The 18,343-nt window shown below is 47.4% G+C and overlaps 1 protein-coding gene across 8 annotated transcripts in view; it reads right to left on the reverse strand.

Moving 5' to 3' along the window:
• Positions 1-17,389, reverse strand: part of Tdg (Thymine DNA glycosylase) — a 300,029-nt gene extending 282,640 nt beyond the window's left edge. For 4 of the 8 annotated variants that reach the window (XM_037415285.2, XM_075872926.1, XM_075872928.1 and 1 more), the window contains exon 1: positions 17,238-17,387. The gene's annotated coding sequence lies outside the window, so the exon portion shown is untranslated. Of the gene's footprint in view, positions 1-17,237 lie in introns of all 8 variants that reach the window. The other 4 variants (XM_075872932.1, XM_075872933.1, XM_075872931.1 and 1 more) reach the window with 2 other exon arrangements.
• Positions 17,390-18,343: the final 954 nt, after the last annotated feature.

Genomic DNA, 18,343 nt, shown 5'->3' on the forward strand with positions numbered 1-18,343 from the left:
GCCTATTGTATCATTCTCTTCACGCTGTGGCATCAGATGGAGTTTGGTGGTGGTGATCAGATGGATGGACGCATTGAAACCTTGTTAGTCCTAAAGTGCACGACTCCATGCTGAGCGGCCGGAAAAAGAAGTTTACATATGCCGTATAATGCATCATACACTTTTTTTTTTTTTTTCAGCAAAACACCGTTTAAACTGGACTGTTTGGACCTGGTTTCTTCTGGTGGCTGTCTTCACTATCAAATAAATATAGCAGACACGTGCCATTCGGTTTAGAAACGACCCCAAGAGCACTAGACAGGAGAGAGAGAGCCGAATTTCGCTCGACTGATCACTTGGATGCAACGTTGCCTCCTCTTTCTAAGTCTTCTCTTTCCTCTATACGTCCTCCCTCTTTTTATATGTTGTCGCACTTGAATACGCAGCAGTACTGTTAGTGCCCTTTGGTTTTGTTATGGCGATGCATGCATGCACCGCCTCTATATCAGCCGTCATTCTCGTCTGCGGGAACAGCTGAGAAGTGCACACTGTCTCTGCCAGGGCGTTTGTGGAAACTCCAGCGCTGGTTCCCTATGCCTCCGTGATGAGTCAACCTTGAACCTGGCCAACCAGCTGGGTCGACTCAGCACGTGGACTGTGCCAGTGGTGCCGTGCTATCACCTAGCGTATTGTGTGTACTGCCCCCTCCCTGTACGACGAACGGTGCGTGCCTTTCCCCTTTTCTTGGGAGGAGTTCGTGAATATGCCTCTTTGTGAGCGCAGTAAAAGACAACGATTCCATTGAAGGGTTCTGGACTCAATTGTCTTCCCTTGTAGAGAATCTTGGGAAGACTGAGGGTATAAAGCACAAGCACAGAGACGCTCGGGTATGCTTTTTCCTCTTTGGCATGCAGTATCACGCTACCTAGTCATGTAAATACTGCAAATAAACATTTCAGTTTCCAGCTCCGGCTCTTCGGTTCGTTATCGCCTTGACGCTTCAATAGCTCTGGGTCCTGACAGAATTCTCCAGTCGCAACATCACTGACTTTTTTCATGGCTTAAATAGCCTCATTTTGTCACAGTTGAATTGGCTAGGCACGGAGATGCATGTGGTCAGTGACTTCACGCAAGACGCCATTTACTTCTACACTAGGTGAATATTGCGTGTTTGTGCTAGCACTGAGGGGCCTTGCAAAACATTTTGAGCATGGTCAGAAAACGCTGCCGATCGGTAGTAGAGGCTCCCGAGAACTTGCGAGCCAAATGTTATAGCGCACCATGCGGCCTGAAATTCCCAATAAATTATCAAAGTCAGCTAAAAATTGCTTTCTCTTGACAAATGACGAAAGATGCTCAAAAAGCACACGTAGACTCCCCATCTATCAGCCATTGGCTGATCTAAACATGGCGCGCTCGGTTGTTACAGAGATTGCCGCGAAAAGTCGTCACTTGTCGATTTGCGAGCGCATGATTGCACTGAAAAAGTCGCGTATTCAAATAAAAAAAAAGAAGAAAGTGCTCAAGGTCACGAGCAGCACGCAACGTTTTTTGTTTGCCCCTCCCATCCCTCCCTGCTTAGCTTTCAGTGCTTTCGTTGGGACGAGAGAAGAGAAAATGTGATTGCAGCGTGTGACAAATCTTCATAACTCCACTCGTACGGGACAGATTTTAAAAATTTTGTGGCATTGAATTTGTGAGGCAATACGTTTTTCCAGTGAATTAATTCCATGGTTACTCAAAAAAGTGTTTCAGGGCCCCTTTAAGTGGGATGGATGCGCAGTCGCTGTTCAGGTTCACTTCACAGCGCCATGCCATGTTGCCCCCAGTGAAACTGAAATGTGTGTACGTTTCTTCATGACGATTAGAACTGATTTCCAGTTATCAATGTTTTCGAATGAATGGTGCAGTATGCGGTGTGATTGTGAATGTAATGTGCGTCGAGTGTCGCCATATGTTCGCAAACTCTCTTCATGGCTTCATCAGTGTCGTTTCGTGTCACAGTTGTGGTTCCTAAGTACAGAGGTGACTGTGTTCAGCAACTTCATGCCTACGCCACTTACTTCTTCACTACGTGAAACTTGCCTGTTTGTACGGACTATTGAGATATGCTAAATGTGCAGTCGATGTTCATGTTCATTTCGCAGTGCTCAATTGCATCCTTTTATCATCGCTGTATCATACCTTGCTAGCACATCTTACTTTCTGCTCAGCTTATTGATACGTGTAATTGGAAAGGCGCGTGCACGGTAATTGGCAGTTGTGCGCGACGTATTTATGCCTCAGTTTGGAACGAGCCAACAGCCCAACATATGCGGGCCAATTGGCATGCGATAGGTACCACCGTATCTTGTTTGCAAATGCGTTGTCGTTTCCTAACTGATACGTAAAAAAATAGGCAATTAAAAAACTGACCGACAGCACCTAGTTGACACGACATGAGGCGAGTCCTTGAGATTTTGCCGTGCTCCGGCTTAACAGCAGCTGGGGGTTCCGTTCCATTTTAACTTTCGCTTATTACAGCTTTCTTAGCACAGTACTACTTCGATTCTTGGTAAGAAATAGCATAGCCCTAAAATTTACAAATAACATGCTAAAGGAACATAGTATCTCGCTTGAAAATATGCATTACAGCCTGAAAGTGTAGTGAAACAACAAGGCAAGCAATAAATTGTTATAAAAGACAGTGTTTCTCATTTATTTGAGCAGTTGGAGTACGTGAGAAGCCTTTGCAAGATGTAGAAGATAAGAAAAAGCTCATTAAGTGAAATTGACATATTATTATGCCACACATTCAGCTGTTCGAACTGGCCAGAAAACTGGTGTCATTCGTGGCAAAAATACATACTTTGTAATGAATCTGAATGATGGACGCTCTGCTGTTACTAAAGAAGACGATGATCATCAATGGCTGTAGTAATAGCTCGCACACACCGCTCGCCAGTAGCCAGACCTGTCTCATAAAGCACCTTTCGCCAAGCCGTGTCTGAACCTTTCTCGACGTTGTTACGTTTGGCCCGGCAATTCGTCTTGCCAGACGCCATTGTGCGTAAGCCGGTCTACTAGGGAGGCTTTCAACCCCATCGGCGCCCAATCTGCAAGACGCTGTCCGGTAGACGTTCCGGGAAGCAGTCAGGTCTCAGCGAAAGCTTCACGAGGCATGCCTTTTGTTGAACGGGCTCGATTAGCGGGGGATCGTGGCGGTCTCATTAAGACAACCTCGTGACTCGCCTTTTGTCATCTCCGCGAGGCCATCTCAACGCACCGACAGCACGGAAGCGTGGGAACGCGTCGAAGAAGCCGTACACCGTAATCGAGCGTTTGGACTGCCTGAAGCTGGAAGCAGCGTGGACCGCTGGAGACGGTCGGGTTAGCGGCCATCTCCCCGGAGGAGCTCAACTTTCCCTCACCGGGCTCTACCTCCTCGCCCTGCGGTGCCGTCAAGGCGTGGGCCAGGTGCGTGTTTGTGTGGTGCGTTCCTGTTACCATTGGACCGTTTCGCCCAGCCGAGTGGTGCAATATCTGCACCCTTTCTGGTGGGTGGACCACAAAGACTTCGTCCCCTGCTTTGTGGCAAGAGTGATCAGTGCCTCCTTCGGACGGCAGGCTATAAAAGTCGAAGCATTTTTGTTAATCTGGCTGAATCATGTGAGCTGAATCTTGAGCTGCCTCATGGGCTGAATTTTTATCTGAATCTCTGTTGTACATATTGTGGTATTTTCTGGATCCCTGTACAGTTCCTATCGTTCTTCAATAATGCAAATAAATTTTCGTTCAACCTCTCTTAACGCGTCTAATCACTGGCGAAGATCGGCTATGCGGACAACGGCGGGAAGCCAGCTACCTTAAAGAGAATCCGCCGCTCATGCCATCATCAACTTCCTCTCTACCCTAAACAATGTACAACACCTCTATTTTAAGTGGTGGAAGAGCCAGGGTTCCTATCAACCTGGAACTTTGCAATCGGACGCTACCCTCACCATTCACCATCACTGCTCCTGTCCCTTCTCAAGCTGCCCAACCAACGACAGTCTACCGTACTGGCGCGCCTCGGCAACGCGACCCACCAATTTTTCGCGCCAACGACAAACAAGATGTCGAGGACTGGCTCATCGAGTACGAAATCGTAAGCACTTCCAACAAATGGAACGCCTGTGACCAGCTCACGAACGTGCGCTTTTACCTCCTGATGTGGCCAGCCTCTGGTTCAAAAACCACGAAGGCGAAATCACCAACTGGTCCGCCTTCAAGACCACTATCGCTGCAGTCTTCGGTCGTCCTGCCGTGCGCCGGCTTCGCGCGAAATAGCGTCTGCGTAGTTGAGTAAAGCGCAGGGACGAGACCTTTACAAGTTACATCGAAGATGTCTTGTCTCTATGCAGGCGCATCGATGGATCTCTGACTGTGCATGACAAAATCAAGCACATCATCAACAGAGCTGACGATGATACCTTTTAGATGCTCGTCGCTAGGAACCCACAGACTGTCACCGACGTTGTTCAGCTCTGTCAGGAGTACGATGAGTTGCGTAAGCAGCGTGTCTCGATGCGCAGTGCCGCTGAAGATACCGCTGAAGTATACGCCCTCGTGCACAACGTCTCAGCTGATCACACAGTCTTACTGCCCCACATCAAACAATTCATTTGTGAAGAAGTTGCGTGTCAACTTTCTCTTGTGGCCGAAGCATCCGAGCCAGTGACCTCGTTAGACCCACGTTTATGCCAGGTCATTAAGACACAGGTCACGCAGGCACTGCCTTCATCGCCATCTGTCCCTACGCCGCTGACCTACGCTGCCGTCATTGCTAGACCACCAGCACCACCTGTCTCTGGCGCATACCAGAACACCGGGTACTCCTACCCTACGATGCTCCCTACATACACGGCACCCAATCCTACTTCGCCTCTTGCACCTGCTGTCGTTAACCCATGGCGCACTTTTGATAATCAACCCATCTGTTTTGCATGCAGTTTTGTGGGACATATAGCACGCTACTGCCGCCGTCGCAACTTCCAGCCTCCGGATCGTGGGAATTCTGCAAATTACCAGGCTGCCCATAATCCCCTGCGACCATCTTCCCCTATCGCCGACTCATCCCTACGACGCCTTGTCAACTCTCGCTGGTCATTACCGCCCCGTCGTCGATCTGTCTCCCCGATGCTTCGGTGCACGAGCCCCGCTCGAGAGGAAAACTGACAGCCGTAGTTCCGGCGGCAAGAACTGCGTCGTTGTCGAACTCTCCAAGACTTCCTCTTTGTCCGCCCAACGAAATTGATGTGCTAGTAGAAGGTGCTGCTGTACGTGCACTTGTCGACACAAGTGCCCTCATTTCTGTTTTAGTGAAAAACTGTATCGCGATTTGAGAAAAGTTCGAGAAACGCCGATTACGAATCTGGCTCTGCATACAGCCACCTCCCATTTCATCGCGCCGACAGCTCAGTGCACAGCACGTGTTCTTATTCAAGATGTTTGGTACGCCGCCAACTTTGTTGTTTTTCCGCGTTCATCTTACGACGTCATACTAGGATAAGATTTCTTTTCTACTCATCAGGCCCTCGTTAACTGCGCGCGTGCTGAACTCACATTGACGAATTCGTGCCTTGATATCGACCATCACAGTCCCTCGAAAGTGTTTTTCGCAACTGATGTCCGCATCCCTTCTTTGTCCGCCGTTTTAGTGCCTGTGTTTTCCACTGCTGCCACTAACTCGACGCTCCTGTTCCAACTATCTATAGCTAGTGCGCACCACCGAACCATCGCCCTCCCATTTGCTGTCATCAACTTTTGCAATGGTTCGGCGCTACTTTATGGGTGCAACGTCTCTGCTTGTCCATACATCCTGCTATGCGGCGAGTGTCTGGGAAGCCTCGAGACCTTAGATTGTATTTTCAAAGACCCGATATATTCAGACAAGCCATTTCTACCGACTTGTGCCATTACACCCGCAACTGATGCTAATGACCCTATGAATGTATTCTGCAAGTCCATTGATTGCCACCTCACGCCCGGGCAGAAGGAACAGCTGATCAAGCTCCTCCAGCGTTTTCAAGCCTCCTTTGACCACAATCAGCCTTCCTTAGGTCGAGCGTCATCTGTTGTTCACCGTATAGATACTGGTCAAGAGACACTATTACCACAGCGTCCATATCGTGTGTCAACTGCAGAACGCCGTGTCATCAATGAACAGGTCGATAATATGCTGAAACATGGCATAATCGAACCGTTAAGCAGTCCATGGGCTTCTCCAGTTGTGCTGGTGAAGAAGAAGGACGGACCCATCAGATTCTGCGTGGACTACCGACTTCTCAACCGAATCACGCGCAAGGATGTCTACCTGCTTCCACGCATTGATGATGCCTTGGATTGCCCACAGAGAGCCAAATTTTTCTCTTCTTTGGATCTGCGCTCTGTATACTGGCAGGTACCCATGGCAGAGACTGATCGCGAAAAAACAGCTTTCATCACGCCCGACGGGCTGTACGAAGTCACAGTCATACTCTTTGGCCTCTACAATGCGCCAGCTACTTTCGAGCGAACGATGGACACTATCCTTCGAGGCCTCAAATGGAACGTTTGCCTTTGTTATTTAGATGACATTGTCGTCTTTTCAACTGATTTCACAACCCATTTAACCCGCCTCGAGAAAGTCCTCGCTTGTCTCTCCACCGCGGGGCTGCAACTGAATCTGAAGAAGTGCCATTTCGCCGCTCGAAAGCTTATGATCCTTGGCCACGTGGTTTCGAAGGACGGCATTCTTCCTGACCCTGCCAAACAGTCGTTTCAGCGTTTCCCAAACCGACCGCCATAAAACAGCTACGAAGCTTCATAAGCCTTTGCTCCTACTTCCGGCACTTCGTCCGCAATTTCGCGATGATCATCGCTCCTTTGACCAAGCTCCTCGCCGGCTCTAGAGACATTTTGGCCTGGTCTGCCACCTGTGACGATTCTTTCAATGATCTGCGCCGCCTCCTCATGTCGCCACCTATTCTGCGACACTACGACCCATTGGCACCCACAGAGATCCACACTGACGCTAGTGGTGCCGGACTAGGCGCTATCCTTGCGCAGCATAAAGACGGCTTCAAAGAGTACGTGGTTGCCTACGCAAGCCGAACTCTTAGCTAAGCCGAAACCAACTATTCCGTCACTGAAAAGGAATGCCTCGCCATTATTTGGGCGATAAAGAAATTTCTGCCTTACGTGTACGGGCGCCCTTTTGATGTCGTGACCGACCACCACAGCCTCTGCTGGTTGTCGTCACTAAAGGATCCAAGTGCTCGCCTCGCCCGATGGGCGTTACGGCTTCAAGAATATGATATTCGCATGGTCTATCGCTCTGGCTGGAAACATTCGGACGCAGACGCCCTCTCTCGTTCGCCCCTACCCCCTGACCCTGCCTGCTGCCAAAGTCTAATCTGTGATGCCACTGTCGTCACCATCGCCGACACGTCATCTGAGCAACGCAAGGATCCTTGGGTTGGTTCGATTCTAGACATCCTGGCTGGGCGGACGGCTTCTCCCCCTACTCGCACATTGCGTCGGCAAGTCGAGCACTTTACCACTCGCGACGACGTGCTATACCGACGCAACTACGCACCCGATGGACGCCGGTGGCTACTTGTGATTCCACGTCATGTGCGAACCGAAATTTCTTCCACATTTTATGATGACCCCCAATGTGGCCACGCAGGTTTCCTGAAGATTTATTCTCGCATACGGCTCCGGTATTACTGCCGTGGCATGTATCGTTTTATTCGACAGTACGTTCGAGCTTGCTCAACGCGCCAGAGACAAAAGACTCCCCCTCATCACGCCAGCGGTAGCGGTACTTTATTACCTTTACCATGCCCTTCCCGACCATTTGACCGTGTCGGCATTGATATCTATGGTTCCCTTCCCAACACTCCATCCGGTAACCGCTGGATCATAGTTGCCGTCAAACACCTCACGCGGAATGCCAAAACTCCATCCCTTCCTTCGTCTACAGCAGAAGACGTTGCGGCTTTCGTTCTTCTCAGCATCGTATTACGCCATGGAGCACCTCGAGAGTTACTGAGTGATCTTGGTCGTGTATTCTTGTCAGACGTCATCACAGCATCGCTGCGTGGGTGCCACGTCATTCACCGCACTACAAACGCCTATCATCCCCAGACCAATGGAATGACAGAGCACTTCAATCGCACCCTCAGTGACATGCTGTATATGTACATCTCATCAGACCACTCCAATTGGGACCGAGTGCTCCCGTTTATCATGTTTGCCTATAATACCGCCATTCAAAGCACTACTAGGTTCTCTTCTTTTTTCTTCCTTTACAGGACGTGAACCTTCTTGCACTATGGACACTATTCTTTCGTACAGACCCGACTCCTCAGAGTACACGACTCTGTCTCAAGCCGCTACATACGCTGAAGAATGCCGCCAACTGGCAAGATCATCCACAACCCAAGACCAAGGATGCCAAAAGCACCACCATGATGCATCAATTAACACTACTTCCTACCGTTCAGGTTCACTCGTCTGGCTGCATGTCCTTTCTGCTACACCTGGCCTTTCTACCAAGTTGGTTCCCAAGTATCATGGCCCATATCGTATACTACAAAAAACGTCCCTGGTGAATTATCTCATCAAGCCAATGGAACCATCTTCTGACCAACGTCATCGTGACCAGGAAATTGTCCACGTGTTTACTTGTCCATAGGTCGCCAGGATGGCTCCTTATTTCGCGGGGAGTAATTGTAATGAATCTGAATGACGTACGCTCTGCTATTACTCAAGAAGACGATGATGATCGATAGCTGTAGTAGCATCTCGCGCACGCCGTTCGCCAGACCTGCCTCATAAAACAGCTTTCACCAAGCTGCGTCTGAACCTTTCTCGACGTACAACACCTCTATTTTAACTTGTTTTATTGCGAGCATTCTCACTGACTAAACTGTATTGCAAGTGTACGCTCGGTGGAATACAACACACTAGTATCATAATTTTTAAAAACATACATTTAATAATTTATCTTGATACCATGTTATGTAACCAAATTTCATGCACAACTTATCAGTCACATTTGTGTTTTGCGACACGCCAAATGATCATGCCACAATTGCAGTCAAGATATATAACAGTAAACAATTATTTGTATAATTATTTTCTTTTCGTGTCTCATTAGTTTACTGGAAATAAACACGCAGCCTGGTTAAAAGATACATATAAAATCAGAGAAAACCGAGGAGTATGTGGCACGCTGTTTTTAATCACGGAGCAGAGTGAAGGAGTAAGGCGAAATGTCCTGTCGCATAAAAACATTCTCAGCAAACTTCATGCAAGTTACTGCAGAAACTAGTGTTCCTTGAAGGGGCGAAGTCTTTGCGATCAACTAGCAGTGAAGTATAAAGCCTTTTTTCGGCGTCTTTCCCGAACTGAAAATAAACTAGATTCACAGGTCACATTCAGTTTCTGCTAAGGTATACTCCCTCACATCAGCATGGCGCATTAGACAAGCAACGAAATACCCGCAAGTACTATGCTAATGCCAGGCGCATAGCCATGCTTTTTTTGGGGTGGGAGGGGAGGCACTGCCTTGATTTCGGGGAGCACCCTCTTAATATGGCCATTTTTCGCTCTCTATGCCATGGCAAAAATTAAAACTTCAAGGGGAGGAGGGGGGCAAGTGCCCGGTGTGCCACCCACTGGTTACGCCCCTGGCTAATAAGCCCGGCCATGCTGTGCGTTCAACGCGCGCGAACCGAAAGCGCTTGGAAAGGATGAGGCGGAGCCAGGTCTCGTGATGCGGTAGGCCAACCGCAGTGGCGGCGGCGACTTTAACCGAGGCACCCTATCATCGCTCCCTGAAGGGGGGCCTGCGCACACCTACAGTGCTTGTCATTCTTTGTGCTCACAAAACTGGCACTAGGATTGAATAAGTAAACCGTGCGTCAGAAGCAAAAGAAGTGCATGGCGCACCTTCTTGGTGCCTTTTCATGAAAGGCTACATGGACGACGGCCATCGGCGCACACACACGACGTCATGGACGTATATAGCGGCTTATATGATTACGCCAAGTACAGTCACTCGGTGATCAACCTGTCCAGTGTGATAACTAGAGATCAGATTATAGGCTAATGCCTTGCGATCCTATCGCGCCATTTTGATGTATGAGCATGAATTATAGGTTAAGAAGGGCTTTTATGGCGTTTTTATAGTGCCTATAAATGCCTATTTTGGGTGTTTGCACCTAGATGCCTATAAGTGCCTATAAATGCCTACTTTCTTAATAGCGCCTAGATGACCACTACTCAAGCCCAAATTTTGTTTTCGGGCGCGGTGTAAAACCGTTATTCATGTAAAAAAGGCAACATTGATATTTCTAAACACTATAAGGTTCGACGAAGAGAAAGCTGACATGCTGTAAGCGATTGAAGGAGGAGTACGAGGAGTGCAAAAGACGCAATTTCTGCAGACCTAAGTGGAAGAATGTCTCAGCGTTTGCAGGGGAAGGAGGAAAGAAAATTATAGATGGGGTAGGAAAACAAATGGGACGTCTATGGCCAAGGACGCGGCGACAGCCTTCTACAGATAGCTGTCCAGTTCCCTGAAAGAACTGAAGAACTGCCCTGAAAACCTAGGTGTTGCGGTGGGAAAGGAAGAGCATGTTTTTCTGGGGAGCCGGGTGTAGCTCGAGAACGAATGAAAAACCATGGAGGGCCACTCATGCTATTGTTGATGGAGTAGTGGCGAAGGTCACCAAATTGTTATACTTTATACAGCGAAGCCTGCGACAGGCGCCGGCATGTTTACAATGAGCGGAGTATTTAGCATACATTCACCGTATGCTTGAATATGGTTGTTCTGTATGAGATCTCTTGTCATATGTCTTCAAGTAACAAACATGAAAAAATATCGAACAGGGCTTCAAGGTTTGTTTTAAGCCATTACTCAAAATGACAGTTGTGTAACAATATGAAAAATGAACTGGGATGGGAATTACTAACATCGCGTTGAATTGAACTGCAGTCAAAGCTGCTATGTCAAACATTTCATGATAAAACTCGCATTGGAAAATGAATGTACCTAAACAGTCGTCTTTGCACAATGGTAATTAAGATTTTAGAATGTTGTATCAGTCATAATTTTTCTAATTCTTTTTTGTTAGTTTCATGACAATGAAATGGCTTATATAGAGAACAAAGTGCGTTCGTGCAACACCTCCGAAAATTCTTCAGGCCTGCACCCTCCGCCGTGACATCACCACCAGCCGTCCTACCAGTCCCATACTTCCTGACCGGTTCCGTCGCGCATTCCCGAATTTCCACTCGCTGCAGTGGTGACGGCCGTGCTCCACGTGTTTTTTTCGCGAGTCTGCCGAGCCATTTCCTTTGCGTTGTGTGCAGTGAATTTTACTGCCGGAATTTTATTGCACGAAGCTTCTGACATGCCCAATAAGTGCTGTGTGCCGGCATGTTCAAGTAATTACAAGACTGGAAAGAAAGTTCAAGTATTTTCATTCCCCAAGGATGAAGTGCTAAGGAAGAAGTGGCTCAGTGCTATTCCAAGAAAGGATTTCTTCCTTACGGAAAACAACAAGCTAAGAGCAAACTGGATGTCACCATTGCATCACACTGATGGTGAAATTATACTCATTGTAACAATTCGCGAAGCGCTTGTGCAATCTTTAGAGGCATTCCGAGATTCGCCGACACTCTGCGACTGCTCTTGGTATGCAGGTATGCGCATTGCATTTCACCGAGTCATGCCTTCAGAACAAGTCGTCCTTCACAGATCCCATGACAGGAAGAGTGCTAGAGGTCTCACTGAAAGTACCACGCCTGCGTTCAGGATCAGTGCCCACACTGTTCCCAGGATGTCCTACGTACTTGTCGAAGGATGACCCTTCTCCGAGAGAATGCCCGGAAACGAAAAAAATGCGCCGAGAAACGGCTGACCTCGCTCGTGCCATCGCAGAATCGGAGGCTTCTTATCGTGATGAAGAAACGAAATGCTGTTTTTCCTCGCTTCTTGAGCTTATGGAATGTTTGAAAAATGCACCTGTGCCAAATGGGTGGATTGTAATTCACCGCGCAAACTGTGCCCTGTTTTTAAATATTGTTGATGAGAGCATGCCGCTGTTGCGGTCGTCTGTTACTGTTCTCAGCGACCTGAGTATCAGTGTATGTTTTCATGGTACCAAATTAAGCCGTATAGGTGATTATGTCGTGCCAGGTAACATTGGGAATGTGAATGTCCTGTCTGCCATCCTGAGTAGGCTTCAAAGCATCGTCCATGAAAAATGCTCCTCAGAAGGTCTTTGTGACGTAGTCGTTAGCCTTTTCGAGTAACTTGAACGAGATGCCATTGACAGCAAGAAACGTATCAGTCGGTTCTTGCGAGAACAAGTGGCGTTGCTTGGAAAACAACGATTGCAGTATTCCTCCGAAAGTATGGTGGTTGCTTGCATATTGCATACCATATCTCCACACGCCTACAAATTTCTGAGGGGTTCAGGTTTTTTTGCCATGCCACATCCCAGTACTTGTCGAAATGTCTGCTCCTCGTTTCACTTGTCACCTGACACTGAGTCAGCCAGTGAAAATTTTCTCAGGTACATAAAGCACAGATTTAAGCAATTGCAGCCGCATGAAAGTGTCGTGGTTTTCATGCTTGACGAAATTCACATCCAGCCTTTCTTCAATTTTAAAGGTGGAAAAATTTCAGGCGCAGCAGGAAACAGTGAAGAGGCTGCACCTTCTGCTCATGTGTTTATGGTGCAAAGCATGCCGAGTTCTTTTCGCGAGGTGGTGCACATTCTGCCTGCACGAACAATGAATGCTCACTCTCTTCATGCTGTCCTGAAAAATGTAATCATTGGCCTTGAGGAAATAGGTTTTAAAGTTCTTGCAGTAGTTTCAGACAACAACGCAATCAATCACAAGGCACTCAGTATGTTTTCAGAACCGCCAAAGCTGAGCATCGTTTACCCAAATCCAAAAGACGCAACAAGACCGATGTTTTATGTTGTGGATTTTGTGCACAATTGTTGAAATGCATCCGAAACAACTGGATAAATCAAAAGAATCTTGGGACAAACCTATATTTTCCCATGTTTGATCTCTCAAACAACAGTGTCCATCCCGACTGCATACAGCGGGCATCATTCAAAGATCTTCGGGAGCTGCACAAGCTAGAGGCTTCTCAGCTTTTGAAATACAGCTATCGCCTTTCGTCAAAGGCGCTAAATCCTAGCTATTTCGAAAAGCAGAATGTTAGCTAGTACTACAAATATTTAATGCTTTTGTAGCTGAGGCACTGGATCACCACTGGAACTTTCATGCTTTATGGCATGCCAAAGAAACTGCCAATTTTATCAGAATAGTTCTCCGCTGGTGGAAGATCGTAAACGTTAAAACACCTCACAAAGGCCATCACCACAGAGATGTTTATGAAGAGCCAGTTTCGTGCCTGAATGGTGACCCTAAGCTGGAATTTCTCGATGCATTTGTCACTTGGTTGGATGTGTGGGAATCCTACAAACACGACAACGGCATTCTCACGCGAGAAACTCAATCTGCTCTAAGGCATTCCGCCTATGCAATACTTGAATTCACCAAGTACTGCCTTGTCGAGTTTCGTTATAAATATGTCCTGCTCGGCAAGCTGCAGACAGACGGCCTCCAAAACCGATTTGGCCAGTACAGGCAAATGGCTGGTGGTCATTACCACATCAGCATTAGGCAGCTGTATGAAAGTGAAGGCAGGATTCGCCTACAAAATACTCTTCCTATAATGAGCAGTGACGATTTCATTGATGAGGCTGTTCCATCGGCAACAGCCACAAATCAACAGGACTTCAGAGTTACTGTCAAACCTGAAGACCTTGACAGCTTAAGCACACGCGTTGCTGTTTTTGCTTATGTTGGAGGCTTTTGCACTAACTCTGTGGTAAAAACGTTGAAGTGCAACTACTGTCAAGAGAACCTTGTTGCTGACAGTTGCGATGATGAGTGCGATGGTGATGCTAATTCTTTAATAGCAAGTCTCAATCGAGGTGGCTTGAAATTTCCGAACGCGTGTGTTGTGACAGTAGTGATGCACACTGAAGTTGTTGTTGCAAAGTTGCTGCAGAATGAAAAAAATGCCGCGTGCTTTCTGCAGGCACTAAATCACAGATGTATTGTTCAACAGCTTGTGAAGGAGAGCTTGCCAGCATTTGAGGAACTGGTGACTTGTGCGAATGGGCACGAACCAGATTTGGTGATAAATATGTTGATAAAATGTGCAAAAAATGTTCTGCTAAATAATTATTGCAAAGAGAGGAATGACGCAGCCGCTGTTGCTAAAGCCGATGCCAAAGCTGTCGCAAAAGCACAGAAATTGAAAACTGTTGCTCCAAAATAAAGTGCTCATGTATCATTTGTTATTTTCATTAGTATGTTCATTTATTTGTGTTTTTGATCATTGCTTCGTGCCCCTGTTTCGTGTGTACATGTTGAATAAACTAACTCTTACTACAGAAAGTTTCCACGTTTGACAAGTTTCTTATAATTAACAATACCCTTTGAAGACATTCCGACGCGAGAGAAAACAATATTGCTGAGATACAACTGGTTCACTGCGAGAGGAGTGCCAGAAGCGGCGCGCTCCCGCAGGACCGGTCAGACGGCGAGTGATGACATAGCTGACGTCATGTCACGTGAGGCACAGGCCTGAAGAATTTTAGGAGGTGTTGGTTCGTGTCAATGAACGTGTGTTTTATTTGACATTGTAACCCATCTGCTGCAGTGCCTTTGGGTAAAAATGTGATATGCACGTGGATTTTGTTTAGTTTGCAATTTAATATTTAAGTGTCCCTCTCTAGGTGACATAATAAGTTGTAGTTAGACGCTAGAAGTTCTTGCGTGCCCAATAAAAAGTGTTCTACCACGGTCATTTTCAAATTGGTCCACTACGAGCCAGCAAAGCATGATGCGAAGAAGCAAGCTTGAATCCCTCGCCTCTCGTCCCATGTAGCCATCGCGAGCCTAATTCCTCCCCTGTTCTCTTCGGTATCAAGGCTGGAGAATCGCATGACACATACGCACCAAGAACAACATGCGTAAGCAGGGTCACGCGTGCATGATGTGCCCCAGCGTATACTTGTGCATGCACGCCATCGATGTTGTGTCGTTTTGGCGTTCTCTGTTGTGTATTACCCGTTTCTGTGGGATGGATCAGTCAGTGCGTGTACTTTAGGAGAGTCTGGCAAGGATCGTGTATTGTGACCCTGATACACCACGTCGCTCCACTGAAAATGCAGTCAGAGACGACGCACTAAACACAAGCTAAGCGTTCTCAGGGTTGGCGAGGGCACGATGCAGGAACGACGAGAAGACAAACACAAGCGAAATGGCGTAGTAGTAGTAGTATGTTGTTTTACGTAAAAAAAAACACAGTATGAATATGAGGGATGCCGTAGTGGAGGTCTCCACAAATTTTGATCATTGGTGCTCTTTAACGTGCACTGACATCGCGCAGTGCATGGGCATCTACTTTTCACCTCCATCTAAAATGTGACTCACACGGCCACAATCAAACCCGCGGCATTCGAGTCAGCAGCGGAGCACTCTATAGCGACTGGTCCACCGAGGCGGACACAAAACTAGGGCCGATTAGTGAATAGCATCTCAAGGCTATTCAAAACAAAAATAGAAATAATAACAAGCCGAGATTCCGTTTCCATGTTTTATTGTTTTTATCAGCTTTCATTCATTATACTGATTTTGAAAGGGCAGTGCAATGACACAGGGAAAATAAAGACATAGAAACAAAGAGTCCTGTCTTTCTTTGCTCTTCGTCTTTGCACTTCCCTTTTAAAATGTTATGAAGTATCTAGCCCAAACCAAAGTACTCCTCATTCATGCTACACAACAGACCACACAAATTGCACACGCTAATTAGAGTAATGTCACGTGCAACACTCTTAATGAGGTATTGTTTAAAATGCAGGATATAATCAGGAGACAGGACATTTTTTATCTGTTTTTCTAGCTATAGCTAGCACTTAACGAAGTTCTGTACAGACAAGCATTCAACATACCCGAGTAGTCCACGTAAACCATTAGGAAGGCTTAAATTTTGAAAAAAAATCTGTCAATTCAGCGCGACGACGAAAGTTTCCGCTGAGCGGCGGTGCCACTCCCTCTGGGTGCATAGTGGTTTTTCTCTTCACATACTGATCTGCAGCACTGTTTACCCCATTCTTAATGGTCGCGGCGTTTATCGATCGGAGAACCACGCGAGCTCGTGAAACAGCAAGGAGGGCAATTGTTACGCGGAATCAATAGTACTAAGCAGAGCGCCGTAGGCCAGTGATGTTATTCGCACAAAACAACTGCATCTGCGAACAGGCGCAGGGTGCGCATTTGTGGAATTACAAGAAAACACCTCCTTAACTCGTGGGTACAGAAGCTCATTGTTGTGGTGATGGCACCGCTAAATGAGCGCGCACCGTGAAAAAAAAAAAAAAAAAGCAGCGTTCAACAGGTTTCTCGAACAAATGCCCAAGCACACATTATGGCGAGAGACAGATTGGCCTGAGAACCGGAAGCGTGCGCACAACCTTGCGATGGATTACACCACACTGCAAACGTATTTAAAGCAGCGGCAGGGTCATTTCAAATTGAATTCGATTACTGTGCCCGGACAGTAGCCTTTACCGCAGGCACGTTCCTTTCGACAAAAGAATGGTGGCCATGCGAAACACAATTGGCAGCCGAGAAAACAGAACAGGCCCAGGTGAAATGCAAATGCCACGTCTTAGCCACGAATCAGTTGTTGACTTCGGCGGCTCATTTTTCCGTGTCACACACCGCACTTTTCAACCATGGCGGCTGCGTTGCGGGCATAATCTTAGCGCAATGAATTGTGCAGTGCAACAGTAGTGTAAGCAAGCGCCAGCTCGGAGTCTCGGTGCATATTTCGACGTGGCTAATAATTGAAGAGAGCAGTAAAATGAAAATCTACGGTCAGGGGGATGGCGCTACACGCAACTAGGCAAGGGTCGCAGTTGCAGCACCTCCCATGCATTTAAGCCCGCAGCGCGAACACATTACTATTGCGACGCACGCGCTCAACAAGCAGCCGCCGATTGCCCCGTTAGATCACGCACCGACAAATGACCAGCTCTGTGCAGCGAAGACGAGCACCGTGAAACTACAGAATGGTCTGACGTGCCGCACGGCTCTCACTGTAATAAGAGAACAAAAGAGCGCTTGCTCAGGCCGCTCACCTGCACCAAGTCATATTAGGCATTTTGCTGGTATCAACCATAAATTTAATCACTCTTTAAATGGGTTCTTTCGCAAAAAAATTGAACACATAGCGCCCCCTACAAAAGACGAAGCTGGCCAACGCCTCCTCTAGAAAGATGCCTGAGGAATGGCTCGCACTCCCAGCGGAGTTGGCCTGCCTTCAGTTTTAAAGAAGCTCCGCGCGGTGGCGCTCGCGACCAACACAGAGTTTTTCAAAGGCAGCGTCTTCTACACCGCGTGGCGCAGCAGCCATCCCCACACAAAAGTGGCTTCTGCGCCGCACAAAAGTGACGTCACTTAAAAAGTTATTGGCAGCGTCTTCTGCACCACGCGGTGCAGCAGCCATCCCCACACAGAACTGGCTTCTGCACCGCACAAAAGTGACGTCGTTTAATATCTAAAGCTAATTAAATGTGTAAATTATTTGTGCGTATTTTGTTAAACCTACAAAACATTTATAAAAAGGTGTTTAACAAGTCAATTAGTTCAGATTTGTTATTTAAATACAAATTACAAGTATTTTGAATACAGGGAGCGCCACGGGCGCTGCGGCTAAAGGTAAACACTGCGAAATAGTAGCCACCTGCGATGTGTTGATGGTGAAAACTCCGATGAAATCTTGGCCATGGCCTAGGCCACTCCCAAGGAGGATTGGAGTGTCGTCGCTGCTTCATGTGATTGCTGGATGCTTAGTTGAACCTGGTGGTTGGAGCTAGCGCGGCCATCCACCGCGCCGCAGCTTCATCTGAGTGTGTGCGCCATAAAGTTTCTCAGTATGATGTGCGGATTACAGTCGTTGGACGTACTGCATTTTCTAGATTGCAATGCCAAGCGTGGTGTTGCCAAAGGAGAAAGTGTTCTTGCTGCCGAGATTTGCTTGTCGCGAAGGACAAGGTCGACGATGAAATAAATGCTTTCGCACGGTTCACGTGTGACTGACCGGACGCACATGCATGAAACCCCAGTGCGTCGGCGAAGTGTTCATACGATGGATGGAAACAACTTTATTGTATTGTTCTTACGAAGCCTGTGATCTCCGAAGGCCAGAGCTACTGCATTGCCGTCTGTTTTGTCAAGTGCGAAC

The sequence above is a fragment of the Rhipicephalus microplus genome, chromosome 9 (genome assembly GCF_043290135.1).
Source record: "Rhipicephalus microplus isolate Deutch F79 chromosome 9, USDA_Rmic, whole genome shotgun sequence".
NCBI classification, from domain to species: Eukaryota; Metazoa; Arthropoda; class Arachnida; order Ixodida; family Ixodidae; genus Rhipicephalus; species Rhipicephalus microplus.